We start from the raw sequence: 13,463 nt of genomic DNA, 5'->3' as shown, positions 1-13,463 counted from the left end.
CTGCCACAGGATTTCCAGCAAATACAATAAAAGTGTTCCAGCATGCAGAGCCTGGTGAGTCCTGCCTAAAATACTGAGTGAAGAATGAAGAAACCATCCTGTTCTTAAAAGCCTAATTTTAAAGACTTTAAAAAGATTAACTACTGATGACAGTGTAGCTATTCTGGCTTAAATCAGATGATGATGTCCTTCATGGAGAAGTCTCTGATTCTCTTCAAAACACACCTAGCTGGAACTATATTTTGTTAATTTATTTTTTTTTTCCTCACAGAAAAAAGTTATGTTGTTTGGTCTTTTTTTTTTTTTCCAAAGAAACTTTGTTTTGAAAGTTTGACAACAGGAAGATCAGTTGCTCACTGTAACCCTTCAAAGCCTCAGTATATATTTTTCTTATTGTGAGTGGAAATAAATTTGACATTTTGGGAAACTCTAGTTATTGGACTTTCCTCCCTAAATTATATGCTAAGAAAATATTTATGAAATAATGCAACAAATACTTTTCCTTTCAAAGTAAATATTGACAATTCCCTAGCAAAGTCTGCTTGAAAATGTTGCAATTCAAAGCAGGTAATGTTTTAAAAACATTTATCTCGTATTTATTTAAGGTGGAACTGACAGGAGAGAGGGAGGATTTTATTTAAGGACACAGCATCAAAATAAAGAATTTTGCTGTCAGTTATAGAAAGATATAGTGGGAAGATGTGGAGCACAGAAATCTTTCCAGCCTTGGATATATTCTATAAACTGAACCCTTCACCTCTAGCTCTTCAAATATTGTGGCAAATTTATTCTTCATTTCTATGACAGAGGTGTTCCCATGGTGCATCATTTGAATAATGTCTTCAGAAAAATTATCATCCAGGCTCTGTCCAACAGGGCCAGACATTGTCAGACAGAGACCAGAGCTGCCAGTGGCTGTTTTGGGCATGGAGCATCACAAGTCATCTCTAAATGTGCTGGGAACACAAGAGCCTCCTCACTTTGCTCTGAACTGTTTTAAAACACAGAAACCTGATGGTTGCCAGGCTTCATTTTGTCTACCTGTCTGCATTGCCCCCTGTCTGACATTTAACAGTGTTGATGTCAAGGTGCTCTGTGTTTCAGGAGTTATTCTTAAACGTTCCAACTTGAACACAGACAGGAGCTCATTGGTAACACAGATCTCAGATTTCCTTCTTGTTTCTATGCTCAGAGCCATCAGCTCTGTGCCTTGCACTCGTGGCATGCTTGTGAGAGCAAGTTTAAGTGCCTGCAGCAGGGCCTCAGAGTGGAATCAGAAGTCTTGGTGGAGTCACAGTGCAATAATAAAAAGATAAACACAAGAACAGCTGTAGCCAATATTAAACACTCAGCCATCAATTATTGATGAAATATGCTCCTTGTGCCTGCATGAGAATGCTTTTTAGGATCTTATTATTTAGAATTCTTAGTAAGGCTTTGTCAAATAAATACAGCTTCCTGCAGTCTGAGTACCTCAGGAGCTTCAGGTTGTTTAATGTTTTATTTTTGTAGCTTATCCAAACTCACCCACTCAAATAAGCTGCTGCTAAAACCAAAGCTGTGAATACAGGACCATATACACAGAACCAACAAATCATGGAATGGTTTGGGTTGGAAGGGATTTAAAGATCACTTTGCTCCACCCCTGCCATGGGCAGGGACAGTTTCCACCATCCCAGGGTGCTCCAAGCCCTGTCCAAGCTGGCCTTGGACACTTCCAGGGATCCAGGGGCAGCCACAGCTGCTCTGGGCAATCTCTGTCTCACCACTCTCACAGCCAAGAGTTTCCACATAATATCCAATCTAAATATACCTTGCTTCAGCCTGAAGCCATCTCCTCTTGCCCTGTCACTCCAGGCCCTTGCCCTGTCCCTCTCCATCCCTCTCAGAGCCCCTTTGGGCACTGGAAGCTGCTGGAAGCTCTTCCCAGAGCCTTCTCTTCCCCATACTTCCTTCAAAAGATAGCCTCAAAAAGTAGTACGTACAAGCCTACAAATGGTAAAAAATTACGTAAATGTGTGAATATACATATATACACACACAGAGACAAAATTGTGGATTAGTCTGGGCCAGATGCTGCATGACTCCAGTTAAACACCAGTGATTTCCCCTTTCCTCTGGAGAGGAGCACAACAGCAGGTCTGAGTCACTTCTCAAGCAGTTTCACGTTTGAAGAACCCAAAAGGCACCATGGAGCTGGTGACCCTTTAAAGGCACTCACTGAACACACTGCCAGTGAAAAAGGCAGAGCAAGCACTTGGAACGTGCCCTGCATGCCAGGGATCTTTGCCATGGAGTCCTTCAGCTGCTCCCACCCAACAGCTCCCATCCCCTCCTTGCAGGGCTTCCTTGGCATCATCTCTGTCAGTCACCAGGCTGCTGCAGCTCCTACCACAGCCAGCCATTCCAGGGGTCCCAAGCATTCCCAGAGCCCCCTGTCAGTGGTGCTAAAGGGAAACCCGGGCTAGCATTTTCAATTTTACACCAAAAAGAAAAAAAAACCAAAAAAACCCACCAAAAAACCAAAAAACAAACCAGGCAAAAAAAAAAAAAATCCATTAAAACAACAACAGCATTCCAAAAAGGTAATCAGCTGCCATTGATTGATTTTAGATTGGTTGAGGTAAAGAAAGATTCCCTTCCCTTCTTTTAAACATAGCAAAACAAAAAGACCCTGTGGAAAACATGTCCTTACTGGTACAAATTTCAACTGGGGTCAAATCACTACTGCTGGAGAAAATAGATGCATAAGAAGAAAATATTTATTAAATATCAGTGCATTGTAAGCTATGCTAACTTATGACTGAAGGTTTATTTTGACAAAATAATTATTATCAATTTATGGCAAAGAGAGGGTTTTTTGAATTGTCACCTGTTTCATTTGTGCACATAAGGGATATAAAGTCACTTTAATGCCACTGCACAGGACAAGAATCCACAGTTATGAAACGTTGGTAGTACAAAATGATACACATTTTCTTACCAGAACCTCAGACAAAAATAATTACAATAAAATATATTTGGGACAATTTAAAAAAAAGATTAATATAAACTGCTGATAAAATTCTTCCCAAGGGGCCTCACCACTGGTGATATGACTCATTGCTTCAGTATTATCCATATTTTACTGGTATCTAATCTGCCAATATATGGATTTTAATATAGAATTAACTGCAGACAGAAGATTTTGCATAGCATACTTATGAAGTCCCTATTCATTGATATACATTTATGACCTCAGGAGTGAAGCTCCTGCAATTCCTCCACCACTTATTGTCAGGTTTAAATTGGTTTCTGAAGAGAGCTTCTGTGCTCAAGTGGCCTCCTACAGCCACGGTGTCAGATCAGGCAGGTTAATGAGACAGGCAGCCAGAAGTGAGAATAAGGGCAGAGCAAACAGGTTAACAAACCTCACAGAGCTCAGTGCTGCTCCTGGGCCCTCCCCAGCCCCAGCCCTCGGGGCTCTGCAGGCAGAGATTTCATCTCAGGCAGGCAGCAGGAAAAACTTCCACACCTGATCATGGAAATCAACCTCAAAACTCCCCCACTCAGTGCAGAATTTCTGAGAATTTTGTGGAGGTCAGATATCATTAAATGCATTATATTCTTACAAGGTAAACTCAGCTTCCCCATTTAATCCCAAAAATCAATCCCCAAACTCCCCCACTCAGTGGAGAATTTCTGCATATTTTGTAGAGATCAGATAAACTCAGCTCCCCCACTTGATCCCAAAAATCAACCCCAAAATTCCCCATTCAGTGTAGAAGTTCTGAGTGTTTTGAAGAGATCAGATAAACTCAACTCCCACACTTCCTTTCCATCCATGGTCTGGTTTCCTTTTCCACCTCCACCACCAGTTCCCACGTCTGCCAGACTTCTGTTTATTTTTTAAGCAATTCTGACATTTTGGGGAAAGATTAGTTGTACCTCCAAATGCAACCTAACCCAAGGAATTATGCTAAATGCCCAAATATTGTCTTTTATGCCCTAGTGGCAGTAAACAACCCAATCAAACAACCCAAAAAACAATCCAGTTTTATGTCACCCAGCACACACACTTCTGCACTGTGGTCTGCAAGCAAGTTTTGTGAGTCTCACAAAGGCACAAATCTAAAAGTGGAGAAATGCAAGTGCCTGTGGCAAACACACCAGCACTTCAGGGTCTATCAATGAGAATTGAAAGCCCAGGGAAAAGGGATTTTTAGGCAAAGGAAGCTGTTGCTAAGAGGGCAATGCTGAGTGGTTGGTTCCCACAGTAACACAGTTCAGACAACACACAAGTCCCCATAACATAAAACATGGAAATTAATCTCTCTCATCAAAGCCTTCTCTAAGAAATCACACTTTGACAGAAGTAAATAAAAATCTAAATCCTTCCCCCCTCCCCAAAACCCAACAGAGCCAAAGTGAGGGAGGGCAACAGTCCAGTTTCAAACTTGAAGTAGCTGGGAAAATTGTCCCAAAAGTGTATGGAATTGCTGCAGGGATATAGCAGACCCCTCTGCTCCTACTCCACATTGCTGGCCCCAGTGTGGAGCCCCTAAAGTGTTTTCCTGGGCTACCCCAGCCCAGTTTCTCCCTGCAGCCAGGCAGCAAAGTGAGCTCAGTGGTTTAGCAGAGGGTCTCAGGTGGCTGCTGAGCTCAGCCTGACAGGATAATGCAGAGCCAGCTGTCAGCCCTTCCCCCAGGGTAGTCACCAGGGAGTGGGTCATCCCAAAGGAACATTTTGCTTTGGAGATGGTCTGGGATGGCCCTGCTTTTGGACAATCCAAATTCACACACCTGAGACACAGGGCTGTACATCCCCACCCTACAGCACCTGGGGCAGAGACTCCCCAGCCAGCTTGGAATAGACAGAGATTGCTTGGGAAAAGTGGTGGGGAGAAGGAGAGGATCCCTGGGGAAAGGGAAACTGGGCTCCAGAACAGAGCCACACTGGGGAAAAACAAGGGAGGAGCACATAGCACAGGGAAAGGCATCTGAGAGGTGCAGGCAATGAAGCAAATGGGAAGGGAGCTGCTCTGAGGAGAGTTTCCAGTCAGAAAGCCATCAGAGATTGATGGAAAACCAGCCTGAAAGCAAGGAAGGGCAGTGGACAGAGGTAGCTGTTCATACTGGTTTGTTTTTTTGTTTTGTTTTTTTATCACTATGCTGTTTTGCCAAGACATTTTTGCATTTTAGTTCAGAAATATTATGGCATAATGAATCTTGACTTTTACAGTTATTTTAATCTCCTTATAAAAGATTACTGTAGAGAAAAGTCACGTCTTTTCTGCGTTGAAGCCCTGGATAATTTTTTCAGCCGCTGTAAAATGCTGCTTATCAGGGATTTACTTGCTCAGAAAAAGGCTGTGGTACCAACTTACTGCTTCTGGTTTCAGCTGCAGCTCAGGCACTGCCTGTTTGGTTATCTCCAAGTCATGTTCTGTGGCACAAGACTGATAACATCTCAAAAAACAACACAGGCAATACAGAGGCCTGGACCCATCTGAAGAGTCTGAGGTGAAGATCAATGAGAATTCTGAAACCATTAAAACCTTTGTGGTATGGATGCACTCAGCCCAAACTTTCTCTTGCAGAAATGTGTGATAAAGGATAAAGCTGTTTGACAGCATTTCCTCTCTTCCAGGACACTAAAAACCTTCCTGATGCCATCACAGTGGGGAAAATGCCCACCCAATGAGGTTGATATAAATAATGATGCTTCCTCCTGAACACAAAATGCTGAGGAGGTAGGAGAAAAAAAAAAAAAAAGGTCATAAAATAATCAGTAAGGAAGTATTTCTTTAAGCAAGAACAGAGCTTTCAATAGCTTGACTGCAAACCTAAAATCCCACAGCTTTGGAAGGAGTAAGAAGAAAATGAAAGCAGAAAATAAAAGAGCAAGGTGCTCTGTAGGATTGAATTAATAATGTAGAAAAACCTCCCAAGTCAGAAACACCAATCCTGAAAGCAAAAATAAAATGTCACTGCAATCTAAAACACTTCATCAATAATAGATGCAATTGACTCTGAATGAGGTCTGTTGGCTCATTCTTTTCCCGTAGAAGTGCTGTAAATGCAGGTTACCTCCTGCAAGCTGCCCTTGTCACACGCAAGGGAGAGATTCTGCTGCTCAGCTCCAACACTCTGAGGGGCCCCTGCAGCTCCTGCCATCACCCCTGAGCCCCAAAACCAAACCAAACCAAACAGAGGAATGTGAATCCCTCTGTGCCAAGAGCTTTACCATGCTCACAGGCAGGAGCCATCCTCCACCCAGCTGGGGAAGCTCCAAGGGAACAATTAAACTTCATGGGAGGCTCAGCTCCCCCAAAAAAATCTTTGTATTTATCTCAGCCCAGGCCCAGGGAAGCAAAGGTCAGCCTGCCCTCTGCAGTGGGGCATTCCCACATCAGCTGCAGCCTTTCCATGTCCCTTTTGAAGTTTAATTTGCCCTCTTTTCCTAATCAGCTGCAGCACAGCAATAAGCCTTGATGAGGAGAGCATTATCAGGATGCCCAGCCCATGGTGCTCACAGGTCAATTAAACAACCACATTCTAAGGCACAGGTATTTGGGAGCAAAACCAGGATAAATTAACAGGCTTTAGAGCTGCCCTAGTAATTTTCTCTCTCTTTTTCTTTCCCCCTGCCCACCCCCCACCAAGTTTGGAAGGCATTTCAGAATGAGACTAAAGGGAAAAATAGGTGATTTAGGGAGTTCTTCTTCACATTTTTATTAAAACAAGGTAGTAGTTTCTGAAATGGAAACAAACACCAGTCTTTTGCTGTTATATTTGAGTCTGAAAGCAGATTTGTGCTCATCTTTCTGTAGTGAGGGAAGGGACTAAAAGATCCTTGTGCCTGGCTGTGCAAAATTAAATGATCTGGGGACAGGACTCAAGCTGATTTATAAATTTACCCAGATTCAGGCTGGCCAATGCAATCCCAGTGTGAAAACCTTTATCCATGAAATCAGCATAATTATATACTGTTTAATTTCAGACTGAGACTTGAAAATGTCCCATAATCCACAAAATTTAAATCTGAAAGATGTAACAGTTTCTCTGGGAAGGATGGTGAGCACAGAGTGCAGCCCTTTCAGGAGGGGAGTTGCAGGTGCTGTGGTACAATATTTGTAGATTTGATATCTGGAAAAATCAAGAGAAAACTAAATATGTATCAGGGAGCTCTTCTTTTGTTTCTCCTTTTTTTTTTTTAATATTTCTGAGTGGTTTCTATTGACTTGTGCTTTACTGGAAAAAAAAACCCACTACAGATCATTTATTTTTGCATAAAATTCTTAGGAATCACACCATAAAAAACAGCTGAGGAAATTGATGGTGATTAAGTAGGATGCAGTAACAATATATGTCTCAAAATGCAACCCACAACAGTGCAAGCAGTATTTTTCTCGATGAAATATCTTTAGAAAATTAACAGAGATTACTGGTTTACGTGTGAATATCTGTGTGGATGCAGCCTTAGACTAATTCAGTTTTATTTTTCTCACCATCAGCCTGTTTGAGGAGGCTCAGTGAGAGTCTCCAATATTTGTGTCTCATTCAGGGGACACAGTGGCCTGTGGTTTAGGTCTCTTTTAGTCTGAAAATTTATATAAAACTTTTACAGACTTGTATAATTTTTTAAATAATTTTCTTCTTTTTTTTTTACAGCATATATTTATACAAAATGGGATGGAAAACCCTTCATCAGCCTGGATAAGCACAATATGCTTATTTCATGCAATTTCTGCAAATTCTGGCTGCAATTTCACCATGGAAAGTCTTTAGGATGTTGAAAAGGGGTGAAGAGAGACATTGAAGATCAATAAAACCCCCATGTTTCCTACATTCTTCCTTCAGATCCATTAAAATTTAAATGATAAATTCTCCATACGCCTTTACATCTCTCTAAAATTTAACATCAAATGAGTTTTGTTCAAATAAATACATATCTGAAGTTATGTTAACCTATTTCTTCACTTATTTCCAAGGAATTAGTTATAGAACTTCAAGATGACAATACCTGACCATGTCCTGTTTTATTTCAGGATTTGTTTTTTGAGGCTTTTTTCCAGAGTGTTTCCAGTGCAAAATTCTTTTTCTCCTCCTCCTCCTCCCAAAGATCCAAATCTGAAAATTTTGAAGGTACAAAGTGTAATTGCTTTCACACAAATTCTGCCACAGAGGTATGGACTGTAACACATTTTCAGGATTCTTTTAAAAGCAAAGAAGTTTTTGAAAGGATTGATTTGTGCAAAAAATCAAATCCCAGCCCTAGAATTTTAGTGGGTGAAATAGCAATCTAAGTACCCTTCAATCAGTGGAGATGCTTCCAGCTTTTCCAGGCTAAAGTGATGGAAGTTTACTCACAAAAGAGAAAGAAAAGGTAGAAGTGAATAATTCAAAACAGGAAAGAAGAGATAAGGAAATAAAGAAAGAGAAAAGGCAACCTGGAAGGGCTTATCCAACGCAGTTTTTGTGACCTATGATTTATGAACATTTATCCCTCCTTCCCACAGATTAGTCTTTCATGTGCCCATGGAAAACAGGAGCTCAGCTGTAAACTGGGCTTTTCCCTACCATCACTTTACAAAGTCACTGTTGCAGGTGAAAGGAAAAAATTAGATTTTTTCTAGGAGCAGCAAGATTATTTCTGGGAGCAGCAGAAGCACTTGAAGATGCACGCACTGAGAAAAGCAAAAATCTCTTCCTGTGGACTGTGACTCACGTTCAGTGCACAATGAAGCTGATGTTTGAGATACCTGCAGCACACCCTGTGCCCTCAGGCAGGGAATTTTTCCACTAATCCACCCAAACACAGACCTGTGGTTTAAACTGCTCCCATCTCCCACAGGGTGTGTGGGATTTTTGAGACATCGCTTCCAGCAGCGGGAGATCATCTTTGCCCTTTGCTCCCCAAATACAGAAAATTGTGTGAGCACCCAAATTGTGTGAGCACTCAGATCAGTTTAGAACAGGGCATGAGGGAAAGCTGGAGGAGCTTTTCTTCCCAGGATAAATAAATAGCTCAGTGAAAACCCCAGAGCTGCCCCAGCTGTGCCCTCAGACCCACAGCTCTGTCTGCAGGGACAGAACCCCAGATGCACCTGGGCCTCACCTCGCTCTGTGACACAGTCCTGGGACCTTAATTCATTCCACAATTATGGGCCAAATAATGGATCTTCCAGGGCATAATTAATAATGGAGTTTGTGCATGACAAGGAGCAGAGGGTGTCTGGGAGCTCCTGCAGGTTCCAGGCTGTGCAAAGCTGAGCGCAAGCTGAGGAAACCAGGACCTGCAGACTGGGCTTCCACACAGCCAAAACCCAGCCAAAACCAAATATAAACCCACTAAAAACTGTGTCTGGAGTCATAGATGTGTATGTGTCTGGGGTCACAGATGTGTCTATATGTAAAATCACAGATTCACTGAGGTTGGCCAAGCCCTCTAAGATCATCCAGTCCAAGCATTTCCCCAGCAGAGCCAAGGCCGCCACTGACCCACGTTCCCAGGTGCCACATCCACACAGATTTTTAACATTTCCAAGGATGCTGAGCCCAGCACTCTGCTGGGCAGCCCATTCCAATGCCTGACAGCCCTGCCTGGGAAGATTTTTTTTCCCCAGTATCCACCCTGGCCCTCCCCTGGCCCAGCCTGAGGCCGTTCCCTCTCCTCCTGTCCCTGTTCCCTGGAGCACAGCCCGACCCCCCCGGCTGTCCCCTCCTGGCAGGAGCTGTGCAGAGCCACAAGGGCCCCCCTGAGCCTCCTTTGCTCCAGGCTGAGCCCCTGCCCAGCTCCCTCAGCCCCTCCTGGGGCTCCAGACCCTTCCCCAGCTCTGCTCCCTTCCCTGGACAGCTCCAGCCCCAGTGTCAGCCTTGGAGTGAGTGGCCCAATATATATGTATATATACATAAATACACATAAACATATGTATGTGTAAAATTCAGGCATTGGGATCTGCAGAAATCTTAAAAAAACTCAGCACATCCCATCCAAAGGTCTTGTGTGACACTGGGCAATGTTCCAGCTAAATAAATGCAGCACCTTCTTCCTGGGGAGTAGATTTCTGCCTGTCAGATTTTTGGTCATTTCTTTGTAGCCTGGAAATTTTTGTGCAGGCACACCTAGAGTACACATAATTAAAAACAGTCACAGTTATAGAGAAATAGTCAAACAGGTTATGAGAGATTTAGATTTAAAAGTGGATTTTTGTTTTCATTTATCCTCCTGCTAGCATCCAATTCTATGGTTCACTGAGGAAACAGAACCATAAAGATAATTTAATATGACCTCCTCAAAATGCAGGCCAAAGAAGCTTTTTTTTTTTTTTTAATAATTTCTGCATGAAACATTTCAGGAAAAGAAAATAATAGATCAAACACATCCTTCTAGCAGAGTCATTACCTCTGAATATTCTAGGAGGCTTTGGAAACCCTACTTTATCTCTCTTTCTTCCTTGTGTTTAATTTTTAGTGAGCTGGGATAAAGCAGGTAAGTATAAACATTTCACATTCTGCAGTGATTCCACTCTTTTCAAGCCCATTGTTATTCAGGACTTACCAAACAACACTGGAACTTTGAAATTTTGCCCAAAGGGTGAAGACAAGATTGGGTAACAGCTACTCACCCATGGCACCTCACCTAACATTATCAAAAGGAGGAAACATTCCTCAAGTAATTAAATATTTATTCCTTTAAAGGTATAACTAGAGCACAAAAATACATTTCTACCTCCCACAGCTTTTATCAAGCTGTCAAGTTCTCCATAACTCGGTGTTAACTGAGTCATAAGGGGGAAAATATCGAAAGCAGGAGAAATGTGTGAACCCTTGCTTGAGGATGCACTTGGTCATTCAGTGAGAAACAGGAAAAACATCTTGGTTATTCCTGATCTGTGCAGGTGCAGCTCAGCAGCAAGATCAGGGTGTGCTCAGCATCCAAAGAGGTGAATTCCTGCTAGGATGATGTGGGGTGATGTTCCTGCCCTTGGACACAGCTTCAGACCTGACCTTGCCCTTCTGGGCAAACTCCTGATGAAGTTTCAACCAATAAACTTCATCTTTTTTTGTCTCTTCCAGCTTCCTTCCTTCTCCACACACATATTCATCATCTGCCAAATTAAATTAACAGCCCAGTCTGGTTTGTGGGGCTGTTTATAAAAACAACTGAGTGTATTTATAAAGTGAGTGAAAGGAGATACATTGACTTACTTCCATCACAAGCCTTTAATTCAGATTCATACCAGGGGGTTCATTTAAAAAAAAAACAAACCCAAACCTACTAATTTTTTGCTTGAAAATCTGACTGAAATCTGCATTTTTATATAGAGAAATGTCATTTTAATTCTATAAATATCCATCCTCTGTACTAAAATCGAGTTTCAGAGGGACACAGGAACCTTGCTTTTGTCTTTGAGATACAGAACAAAGCACCAGATATAAAAATATCCACACAGTATTTTTGTTTTTGTGGGACTGTTTCCCTCTGGGTTTCCACACCTTGGCCCACCTCTTTCTAAGGTGTAAAAGAACTGAACTATAGATCAGCATTTCACCCTCTGAGGGCAGTGTAGCAGGGAATTTCTGGATCAAAGGGAATCTCTGCAGATGCTTTATCCCCCACTCCCTTATTGCCAAAGCATTTGTTCACCTTTAAACATATGAAAACTTTCCTTCATATGGAGCAAAGCACTAAAACTCATGTGTGAGTTTAATAAAGAGATTGAGATCAGTGGAAATTCAGAATTGAAAAGTGTTATGTCTGAGTAATTAGGACTAAGTTATTTTGCTACACCTCAAACCTCCATTCCTTTGTAGTAAGGACCTGCTCAGTAGCTCCTTGACCTGAAGTACAGATTTAGCAACGTTAACTCTTCAATTTCAGATTCTCATTTTAATAAATAAACAAGTAAAGGGAAAAAAAAATTAGGAAAATTATTTTGAAAGTTATCTACAGGCTCTTAGTGTTTTCTGACTTCAGGAACTGTCTCCTTGCTGAAGATGAGTATTATAAATTGAAATACCTTCATGGTCATTTCCCCATGGTTTATTAAAAAATGGGAAGTTTATCAAATGGGAAGTTTTATCAAAATGGAAAGCCAAATATTTTCTCTAGCCTTCTTCTTATGGCCACAGGTGAAAAGCTACAGACATTTCTGACTGACTTTGGTAACCTGGGTGTCCAATTCTCACAAAGAAAATACAATGCCTGGCATATGAATAATAAGAAAAGTGACCACAGAATTTAAAACCACAGCAGAAACTGTCCCCAGCTCAGGGAGGCCTCTCTGACCTTCATGTTGGTCTTCAAAACAAGTCATTTGCTGTGTATTTATCAGCTGGAAGCAAATTATTTAAAAATAATTATGTTCTGTCATTAAGAAATATATAATATATTCACTTCTCATGCATTTCAGGTACAACTTGAACATTTTCCAGGTTGTAGGTATGCAGGAAGATGTGTGACACCCACACATTCTGGTTGAGAACCAAGGTGATAGTCATGAGAAAGGACTGCAGATTTCTGAGCAAAGGTGTGGAGTTCCCTTTTTTCAATGCAGGAATGTCTCTAGAGAACATTTACGAAGTCCACATTATTTTTTCACCCCCAACCTGTTATACTACACTCAAAATTCTTCTAGATCTGGAGGATTTGCAAGATTCCAAGATGGAAAGTCTGTGGGATGAATTCTTGATTGCTGAAGTTAGCCGAATTATCGTTGTGGCAACTGTGACATTGTGAAAATGAATTTTACTTATTTTAAGAAAAAAAAATCAAAATGTTGAACTTGCTGTCTGACAGCTCACTTTGAAACACTGGATTTCTGAGTTCTAAGGGCCAGTAGTTACTTTTTGCTTATTTAGATTTAGTGCTTATTTTTGCTTATTTAGATTCACAGAATCATAAAATGGTTTGGGTTGGAAGGGGCCTTAAAGAACATATAGTTCAAAACTGTTGGTGTCTTAGCTGATTTAGTCTCTCCTTGCATGACAATTCCAGATTTTGTAATGATTCTCATGTTTCCATGTACTTTCCCATCCCTTGTTTCAGAGGAGTGGATGAAAATTGCAAGAACAATTCAAACACAGGCACCCAATATTTTCCTCTATCAAACCTGTCCTCATCCTGTTGGCTTTACTGCACAAGCTGGAAACTGAACTGGCCCATCCTGGTTGGTTCCTGCCTCATTTTTTCATGTGCATTACTTTATCACTTATCAACATTACATTTTATGGTGTGACCATGAAGATAGAGCATAGATGGACAAAAGGCAAACAATCCCTCCAAAAGTAGGACTCCAATGGCCATGGACTAATTTGCCCAAAATCACTGTGGATTCTTCCCTCACTGACTGATTTTCCTGGAGCATCTCACAGACACAGTCACTATTCTGACTGGTCCCAGACTCTTTTCTCTGTGATCTTCATCCATGGAGCCCCCAGCATAGGTGAGTCCACATGTTCACAGCTTCCATTTTGGC

This window comes from Fringilla coelebs, assembly GCF_963513975.1.
Source record: "Fringilla coelebs genome assembly, chromosome: 4".
Taxonomy (NCBI): Eukaryota; Metazoa; Chordata; class Aves; order Passeriformes; family Fringillidae; genus Fringilla; species Fringilla coelebs.
Note: the sequence above shows the minus strand (reverse complement) of the source record.